This window comes from Lepeophtheirus salmonis, chromosome 9 (assembly GCF_016086655.4).
Source record: "Lepeophtheirus salmonis chromosome 9, UVic_Lsal_1.4, whole genome shotgun sequence".
Taxonomy (NCBI): Eukaryota; Metazoa; Arthropoda; class Copepoda; order Siphonostomatoida; family Caligidae; genus Lepeophtheirus; species Lepeophtheirus salmonis.
This window is the reverse complement of record NC_052139.2, coordinates 10,414,705-10,424,159: the sequence shown is the minus strand read 5'-3', so window position 1 is coordinate 10,424,159 and position 9,455 is coordinate 10,414,705. Positions and strand designations below refer to the sequence as shown.

Genomic DNA, 9,455 nt, shown 5'->3' with positions numbered 1-9,455 from the left:
CGTCTTGCTACCCTGGATAGAGGAAAAGTTTGTCCTGAGCAATGTTGTGCATGTGCAAGACTCTTCTCCGGGCTATGCCTCTAAGGCCACTCAGTCCTTCCTATTTGAGAGGGTCTTGTTTTTCTTGAAGGTGGAAAACTGACCTAGCAATAATCCAAATTTGAACATTCTAGATTACTATCTGTGGGATATCCTTCAAGAACAAGTCAACAAGCGCCCCTATAATAGTCTTAGCTCCCTAAAAGCTAACATCATTAAGAACTGTAGGATGATCCCATCATGTAATCAAGGCTGCTACACGATTCAGGGAAAGGATCACAAGGCTATGGAAGCTGGAGGAAGTCACATCATATAAATAAAAACATAATATCACTGGCAACAACTTAACATATTTCCATTAGATATGATCAATAAATGACCGTGCTAATTCGGTGATACAAAAATATGTTGTGTGTTTTGTCGTCAGTTGTCGTTCTTTTTCCTTCTTTTCTTCTAATCACTATTCTGAATAACGTCGATTGGTTAAATTATAATTAGCTGTTCTTAAGGCGCTGTGGTGAACAATTCCGAACAGTTATTTTATTGATAAAGCAAATTTTATCTGTATGAATGTATAAAACACAGTCACAGGCTACACTTATATGCCGAGTGGAAACTTACGTACTTGCAAAGAAAAAAGAAAATAGCCGCCCATTCTTTAATTATTCATTTAACAAAAATCTTTACTTATATAATAAGAATATAATTGAATTAATAAAATATTATTATAACGAACTATTTATGTTGTCTATTATGTATATCATTAAGAAGTATTGTCTTGAATAGGTATAAGCGAGTGTACTCATAAATAACAGAGAGTAGCACTGAGGCTTTCTTGGGGAGTCATCTTCTATATTATTAAAACAAATTTTAGCTGACGCCTAATTACTCCGAGCAATGCCTAATTAGTGTTTAATCGGTTTTGGGACTGCATTCCTCATCAGTCTTTTTTTCTTCCCCTTTCAGTCTTTTTTCTAATCGCTCTGGTCTTTTTTATCATTTTTATATCTTAAGGGCCTATGAGTTAGTCCTTCAATCCTGCGGACCTTTATTTTTTTTTATGCGCTCCTAGCTAGAATTGAAGAAAATAAAAACGAAGAAAATAGTTAAATCGAGTCTAATTATACGTTCTAGCCACACAGTTCCTATTTTAAAATTAAGGTATTTCGTGTCTTTGAAAGAGTTTATGATAAAACTTAAACAGCTGAAATGATGTAGTTAGTATCTACGTCTTTTTAGTTGTTGAAGTTAGTATAAAAGACCGTAAGGACTCACAAAATGCATTAGTACCAAACTGATTGGATATTTTTAGTTTTTTATAGACCGATCTAATATTTTGGCCCTTCTTATTTGTTTCTTTTCGAAGGAAAGGTTCTTTGATTACAATAAAGGTAACAACGTGTGATCTTGTGGATCTACCTGACTACGGCCCAAGTGTCGGTGTAATGATTTTTCTTTGCCAAGGGGTGGGGGCGGGGGGAATAATATTTTTTTCAATTTTTTCCCAACCGAATTTTTTTTTTCGACTCAGATATTAAGCGAAATAAAAGGCCAGTTGATAAATAATTTTGTTTATTTTTTCCCTTCTAAGAAATGGTATATTTAAAAATTATTTTTTCATAGGGTCTTCATTTATATTTTTTAAAGTTACTTTTTACATTTTCAAAAAATCCAATGACATCTCATTTTTAGCGCTTTTTTTACGTTGTTTATAAAAAAGGTCTTGCAAGTCTAATTCAATCCTTGAATGTCAGATGAGTCAATCCTGTAAGAAAAGGATAATAATGATAAATATTGATTCTTGAAAAGTTGTGTTCTATTGTTGTTTTCAGTAGTTCGTTTTTTATTGACCTTTTTTTTTTTTTTTTTTGTTTTTTAGCAAGGCATAAATTATGTTTACTCGTATATAGTTTTTGATAAGTTTGATTGTAAAACATAGGATCAATTATTGTAGTATTGACCTCTAACTAATCTGAACAGCCCCCTCCCCCCTATCAAAATATATTAGTTATAAATTAGGACGCATAAAAAGCAACTCTACGATTTCACAACATGAGAACTATGACTTTTAGTTTGAGAAATGTCAATTGTGGGGCAAAAAATTTGTTCAATTTTTAAAAGACAAATAGAACACTTGCATGGGACATCAGTATTATCTTTGAAGGACCGAATTAGTTCGATCCACTCAAAATCATAACTGTCTCAGAAGTTGGATCTGCATACTGTAAGGAGCATTATAGTTTAAAATTATGTCTAGAGGAATTTTATATGGACTGCCGTGCATCTGCAAACAAGTCATGCTAGACGTTTAAAACTCCCTATAGAATTGCTTTAGAACGAATTTTAAATGATACCGGTCAGACTTAATTTTTGTTTTTTAGAGATGGATCTAGACCGAAATGAAATTGTTTAGAACGCTCAGAACACTGATTAGAGGGAAAGAAGCAAAAAACATCGACAACTAACAAATAATATGGACAGTATATTTTCGTGTGGTGATACCGGTCCGGACCAAACTAGTTTGAAAAGGAGTCCGGATCCCCCATCCATCTCTATATACTCCCATTAACCCCCTCTCTCTCTCTCTCTATTTTCTATTATTATTTTTATTATTATTGCTGTTGTTACTTTCAATATCAAAACATTCAACAAATGTTTCACACCCTGTTATTGTGTACATATATTTTGTTGTTATATATTACCAATTACATGAAAAGAATAGAGAAACATCATCTGTATTTTATCGTCTGTTGTTCCTCCCTATGACATCACACACAACTCTCACCACTCCTTCTTCCTCTACATCTTCTTATGGATGTTATGTGTATGTTGTAGCGTCATCCCATCTCATCATCATCGTTCTACTCCAATGCCACCCCCATTTCTTATCATCTCAGCACGTGTTCTTGATGTCTGCTCCTCTCTCTCTAGCTATATATATATAGTAATAACTAATAATATTCTTTTCCTTCCTATTTTCCCCCTTTCACAAACTCTCGAAAAACATAAAAATATAACCTACTAACATAACATAAGTAAAGATACAAAATATTATTTAATTATCTCATAGGGAAATCTTAATTCAAGGACTCACAGTGTCAAGTCCCAGGAACTTACTCCATTGTACAAGGTACATATATTTTGCCTTAAACTATTTTATCTCGGGACATTTTCCCTTACGTTATGAATAAATAATGATATAATTATTCTCAAAATTTGAATAAATTCCTACTATCAAAATTTCACTATTTAATGAGTTTGAATCATAGACGAAAAAGTTTCATACAATTAGTGTACTAAGAAAAAAAAAACAACTAGTACAACAACTCAAACAAAAGATAAGATAATCATTAATCTAACAGTAAACAACGATTTTCCGTGTTTTATAGAAGTAATTTTACATTATTTGATTACAAAATTCAAAGGAATCCTCAATTTTGACTAAAAATAAACAATAACGACGTATTACCATCATTTATTTATACGTTAAGCCGAAATATCCATGGTTTTAAGGCATAATGTCTTAAAGGCAAAATGTCCTTAAGTAAAATAGTTTAAGGGAAAAGAACTGGGATCCCCATTTTTTAACAATAACACTTAAACATTCGGTCTGAGAATATAGTAATTCTTATACAGCAAAGATATTAGATACAAGTGCAGCTTGGATTGGTTTTGAGTCAAATTTGGTATATAGAGAATCCATGTCAAGTGAACAAACTTTTGTGGAATCTACTATTATTGCAAGTACGACCTTTTTCTACCTTAGACTTAAATAAAAATAATTCCATTGAGATCCAACTCTGTTTTTTTGCCTAGTCATAGTGTATGAGTAGGTCAAACTTCTAACCAAAAAATGGAAAAATAAAATTGGAAGCATGGTTTTAATCTGAAGCCGTTTTTAATTTTTCACAATAATGTTTACCAGGTATTTTTTCCACAATTAAAGTTATTGCTCTTTTGAGCATTTTAAAATAAAATTTACCAAAATCGGTTGAGAGTGAATGGAGCTTTATCCCAATAAAGTTCGAGTATCCTTTAAAAAGGGCCAAACTTTGAGGGACTCCGAAAAAGGCCCTCATGCTGGTATAAGTCAATCATTTCAGATATACTGTTGGTTTGTTTGGGTAAATACCCTCCCTAAAAATGATCATAATCGGTTTTGAAGATGTCGTGAGAGTATCTATACTTGACATAAAATGCCAAATATGCTTACAAATGACGGTTATTTGTGCGGGGAAAAAATTATGACGTTTATAAGGGAATGTAATAGTCATCTACGATTTAAATTTGGGTACAAAATTTGACACAGTAGTCTGGACAAGTGTCCCCTCACTCTCGGTTTGTCTTGTACAAAATTTTAAATGTCAAAATGTTGTACTTTCAAATTGTTCCCTTATAAGAAAAGGTTAAAAGTTATTCGATCAAAGATTATCCCTTTCAAAAAAATAAGGTCTACAATTCAAAATGTTTTATTTTTTTAAAGATTTTTGTTCAAATGTAGTCACTTTAAAAAAATTCATTTTAAAATTTTCAATTATTTTTATGTCAAATTTTGCCTTTAAAAAACTACAATATTCCTTCAAATTTTTCGAAATAATGAAGGACCCTATTAATGGCTCTCCCTGCCCTCTTCAAAAACTCAATATAACTCAAAAAATAAATAATTTTTATTTATCAGGGAAAAAATGAGAAATTTTTATGATATGTGACTGTTTTTTTAGAAAAGTAAATTATAATCCATGATTTAAGACCGTGGTCAGGAAGACTGGCTCCGGAATACATTGGCATATTAAAGGGGGGAGGGAATATGCTAAGATGGCATCATCAAGGACAGTATTTGGGAAACAGTGCGATGTGGCTTTTTGACGGAAAGTCTTTTCGGTTTTTAATAAATGCCAAATAATATATTTTTAAACTTTCAACTTAAATTTTTTCGGATGAGACTAAATTTGATTGAATCACTATTTTTTTTTTAAATACCGCAAAAGTTGGTTCCAGTAGCACTAGTCTGGACCCAGAGCTTTCTTAACTATTTCAGGTATCATTCAAAACGGATTGCACAGATTTGAAACACCCAAACTGTGTAATTATAAGGAAACTCACTGAGGACATGAAATTGAATTACAGTTCTCGATTGTAGAATGCAGTCTGTATCTCTGACCCCAGATTGTATTTACATATGAGGGGGGGGGGTGCAAATTGGAATATTTAGACTTCATCAAAGGTAACAAACAAAAAAATTGTAACATTTAAAACTTTCAAAATAAGAGAATTTTTTTTACTGTGATCACTTAAAAAAATTCTGCAAAAGTGGAAAAACAATGACCTCTTGGTACCTAGTACTCTGGCGGCACTGTAATATACCTAAAAGAAGCCTTCTGCCATTCCCCCTAATAATTTTCTAATTTACCCCAATTTCCTGACCAGTACTGAAGAGGCTTCTATCAAGAAGGAGTAGACCAAGGTCGAGTATGATTAAGGTCTGCAAAGAATTACGGCTTCATATTGAGGCAATTATTCGATCTGAGGTCTCACATAATGAATAAAAATTTGCCAAATACTATTTACAGCTGATTTTGTTGAATAAATCTCCGGACAAAATCTCTCGTTTAAATTTTACGCTTGAAAAATCGAAAAGAATAAAATGTATACAAGTAGAGAAGATAAACCCTGAGCTTTGATGGAGTGCAACTAATTCTGACCAATTAAATGATCCTTAAAAAAAGACTGCCCTTGTAAATGTTCGGTCTAGAAATAATATATTAAGACCGAACCGGGAAAATCCATCTCGGACCGAGTCAGCCAACTAGTGTACATATACCTACAATTATACATAATATCATGATTATTAAACTCAATGACTCATCAAAACATATTTGTGTTTTTTTTATTCAGAGTAATGAAATTTAGTATTAGGTGTTATTAGGTATATGTATGTGCAGGTAATATATATGTATGCTGCTGCTTTTGTCATTATAGTATACACTTTATATATACATATATATGAGTAAGTGTAAAAAGATATGTGTCATGAATATTCAAGATATGAAAATTAATTTTAATGATGCCTTCGTCAGGATTTTTTTTATTTTGAGAAAAATATTACTTTTGTTATTGCTATTATGTATGTTAGGGAGTAAAAATATCATTGTCATAGCATTGAATATGTACGCATACATGGAGAGAATTAGTGTCCGTTAGGAAGAAGTATTTTGTATCTATGAATGAGTTACTAAAGTCATTATAAATATGTTCATTCAGATTGTGACCTGGAGCTGATAAAATCAGCCATAGGAATAAAGTTTTATTTATAATGGATATGTTCATTTATATAATATATACAAAGTTAACAAATTTGTTTCAAATATAAACTTATAAATAAGTGAGGGACGTCTACAGGTTTTTTTTTTTTTTTTTTTTTTTTTTTGAGCCAGGGTTTTTATTTTTTAGAATAAAAATTCCAACCAAAAATTTTAATCCATTACAAATATTAATTTCGTTGGAAAAAATTCAAATATTTAATTATTTTTTGAAATAATTTCGAAAATCCAAATTTATTGGCAGAAAATTAGTTTTAAATATAATGAACATTTCCAAAATTACATTTTTGACACAATTAATTATAAAAAAAATTACAGAGAAAAAATTTCAAAAATTTACAACCATTCAAATTTGAAGAAATTAGAAATTTTAGAAAACTAATCTCAAAAATTACAAAAATCCGTAGCTATTTACAAAAATTTAATTTTTCAGAAAAAAATGCAAAAATTTAATTTTTGATATTATATTTTTTGAATTTTTTTTTCAAAAATCCATATCTTTTAATAGAAAATTATTTTTTTGGGGAAAAACGTCAAATATTGAATTTTAAATGTAATGTCCATTTCCAAAATTAAATTTCAGATATTAAATTTTTTGAAAAAAAAAAAGAAAAGTTTTTGTAGAAAAAAATTTCAAAAATTCACAACTATTCATTGAAAATTAAATTTTAGAATAAAAATGCCAAAAATTACAAAAATCCATAGCTATTCACAAAAAGTTACAAAAATAAAATATTAAATATTAAATTTTTTGAAGAAATAATTTCAACAATCCATAGCTTTTAACAGAAAATTATTTTTTTGCTGAAAAAAGTTTAAATATTTCAGATGTTAAATTTTTTGAAAAAAAAAAAAAAGTTTTTTGTAGAAAAAATTTCAAAAATTCATTGAAAATTAAAATTTCAGAAAAAAAATGGCAAAAATTTCAAAAACCCTATGGTATTCAGACAAAAAAATTAAAATATACTTTTTTTTTTGGAAAAAAATTTCAAATATTCAGTTATTCACAAAAAGTTAAACTTTTTGCTCGGACAAAAAAAAATCTCCAAATTAAGCCAAAATTCCTTAATTTGTAGGGGCTTCAGCTCCTCCAGTCAACCTTCTGCCGACCCTGTGGTATATAGTGAGGGAAAAAAATTATTTGGGCACTTGTTGATTTTGTAAGTTTGTCCATAAATATTAAAGATAACAACTGTCTGTAATTTGAAAGGTAGGTTTACATATTTTAACAGAGAGAGACAGAATATAAAATAAAAAATCACCAAAAGACATCATATAAATGTAATAAATACAACTATGACATTAGGAACAAAGTTGTTGACCTGTACAAAAGTGGAATGGTCTCAAAACACTTGGCCACCGACTTGATGAGAAGATGACAGCTGTTGGTGCAATTTTTGGAAATATAAGAAAACCAAAACGACAATTGCTCTCGATCTTTGACTTTACGTAAGATTTCGTCTCGTGATGTATCTAAGATCAGGAGAGAAAAATATTACTGTGTTGGATCGAAAAGGACAAAAATGACTACAGTTCTATCAGTCTGGTCCTGATAAAAATTTTTATTCCAAAGACAAGTGCTTTTATCCTAAATACAACAGTTGAAATGAGGTAGTTACTTCTTTTTTTTTCAATATTTATTAATATATTTATACATACACATACCGAATACTTATTTGATAAATTATTTTATTAATACCTACAAGAGTTGCATAAAAAACCAAATGCTTAAAATGCGGTAACAGTAATAAAGTTAATGCAAATTATTGCTTAAAGTATATCTAGTTAAGTAACCTATCTTTACATGCCATAAAAATTATTTATCAAAAAAATAGTGATCATTATTCAAGACGGATTTATCTTGTCATTGTTGTGAACTAAAAAACATAGTAGATACACGATTGGGAATCCTAAGAACCAGTACACACTGTCATTCCATGATTCGTTACTCCTAAAAAACTTACACGATTGTCACGTCCAGCCAGTACACCAGCACTCTAAATGTATTCTACACATTCACATTGAAGCAATCATATCCATCCATGAGGAGTCTTCCAGAATTAGAAAACGTCACACTTATTACACCCCAAATAATGATGTCGTGAGAATACTGAGCTACTAACTCTTGGTCGGCTCGAATGGCATGCAACTTAACAGTAGCATCATCAAAACCAATGCAGAATGCAGTACCTTGAGGAAACTACCAAATATATGTACTGGTGATGGGATGTCCCTGTCTCTATGTCCCAAAGAGCACAAGTCATATCCCACTACTAGTAACGATTAAATTATCATCCAAAAACCTGCAGCAACTTAAGTAACCAGTATGTCCAGGTTATTTGCGACTAACACGGACACTAAGCACAAGTCATGACCCTAGAATATCGCAGAGGTATCACATACACTTTATTCGTACTGTAGCTATCCCACACAATCAGCTTTCCTTCTTGAGAAGCAGACAACAAGTTTCTCTATTCCACTCCCTAATGCACGGTGTAAGTCTTGGAAAAATGTCCTCGGAGATTCCTCAGCGTCTGCATTAGAATGCTACCGGTTTGATTGATTGTCCCTGCTCCCTGCACTAGAGTCGTATCACAACCCCTCTTAGTCTATCCCGAATTGTGTTCTTTTAGCTGCTCTGCCTTTGCACGTAGAGGGTCCAACTCATTCATCTTGCCTCTATCTAGTAGAACACTCTCCCGTCCGATAAAAAAAAATGATTGAAATGCTGGGGGGGGAGAGTGATGACAGGTGATAACATAAGCTTTAAATTAAAACCTGGAAATTTTAAATTTAAACTCACTAAAATTATCAAAAATGCAATTGAAAATCTCAAGACTTTTTATCGTCCCGGTATAATCTTTATTCGACCCTAAGATGTATTGAAAATATCCAAACACATACCTATATAATTATTCTTATCTATATAATATATGCAATTAATTAACACATAATTTGCAAAGCATCAATATTTTTCTTCGAGTCTCCTACTTTTCTCTTTCAAAATATTTCTAAATCAAATTAGTTGTAAAAATCTAAGTATTTTATTGGGATTTTTTCTACCTTCTAATATGGTTTAATTCAAATATCCCTCTT

General features: G+C 30.9%; 1 pseudogene; it reads right to left on the bottom strand.

The window, feature by feature from the left end:
* Window positions 1-8,236: 8,236 nt before the first annotated feature.
* Window positions 8,237-8,899, bottom strand: LOC121124368 (guanine nucleotide-binding protein subunit beta-1-like; annotated as a pseudogene).
* Between the last annotated feature and the right edge of the window lie 556 nt (window positions 8,900-9,455).